We start from the raw sequence: 1,007 nt of genomic DNA on the forward strand, positions 1-1,007 counted from the left end.
CAGCCTGAGGTGACTCACCAGGATGGTCCACTACTCGTTAAACCTGGAGAAGCCCACAAAGTAACACCCGAGAAACTGTGCAGGCCATCAAGGTTATGCACATATGAAAAGCCACCAAGTACCTGAAAGATGTCACCTTACAGAAACAGTGTGTACCATTCTACTGCTACAACAGTGGAGTTGGAAGGTGTGCCCAGGCCAAACAGTGGGGTTGGACACAGGGTCGGTGGCCCAAAAAAAGGGCTGAATTTTTGCTGCACATGCTTAAAAATGCAGAGAGTAATGCTGAGCTTAAGGGCTCCTCTGGTCATTGAGCATATCCAGGTGAACAAAGACCCTAAGATGCGCTGCCAGACGTACCGGGCTCATGGTCAGATCAACCCTTACATGAGCTCCCCCTGCCACATTGAAATGATCCTCACAGAAAAGGAGCAGATTGTTCCTAAGCCAGAGGAGGAGGTTGCACAGAAGAAAAAAATATCCCAGAAGAAACTGAAGAAACAAAAACTTATGGCATGGGAATAAATTCAACATGAAATAAATGCAGATAAAAGTGAAAAAAAAAAAGAGGCTGAACCTAAGAGTAATTGAATTTACTGAGGCAGAAAAGAGAGGCAGAGACCACCCTGGGACAAACATTCCATGAATTAATCAAGAAAATTTCCCTCATCTCATCAGTGACACTATTTTTCAACACAAGAGATTCAGAGAACCCCTGGAAGACTAACTCCTAGACACATAATAACTTACCTGAACAAATAGGTCTAAAAGAAAAATATCCTAAAGGCAGTAATGGAACATGGTCAGACTACCTACCAGGAAAGGCCGATTAGAATAGCAGCAGCTTTATTTACAGAAACACTTCAGGCTAGGAGAGTTTGAAGCCCAATTTTCAAAGTCCTCAAAGATAAATAATTTCAACCAAGAGAAACATATCCAGCTAAACTAAACTTCATCAGTAATAGAGAAATAAAATCTTTCCCATTCAATCACTAAGAACTTATGCT

General features: G+C 41.8%; 1 pseudogene; it reads left to right on the plus strand.

Annotated features, from left to right (window-relative positions):
• Positions 1-68: 68 nt before the first annotated feature.
• LOC103270006 lies at positions 69-525 on the plus strand (annotated as a pseudogene).
• Positions 526-1,007: the final 482 nt, after the last annotated feature.

The sequence above is a fragment of the Carlito syrichta genome, unplaced genomic scaffold (assembly GCF_000164805.1).
Source record: "Carlito syrichta isolate Samal-C Ts95f unplaced genomic scaffold, Tarsius_syrichta-2.0.1 Scaffold107285, whole genome shotgun sequence".
In the NCBI taxonomy this organism is placed as follows: domain Eukaryota; kingdom Metazoa; phylum Chordata; class Mammalia; order Primates; family Tarsiidae; genus Carlito; species Carlito syrichta.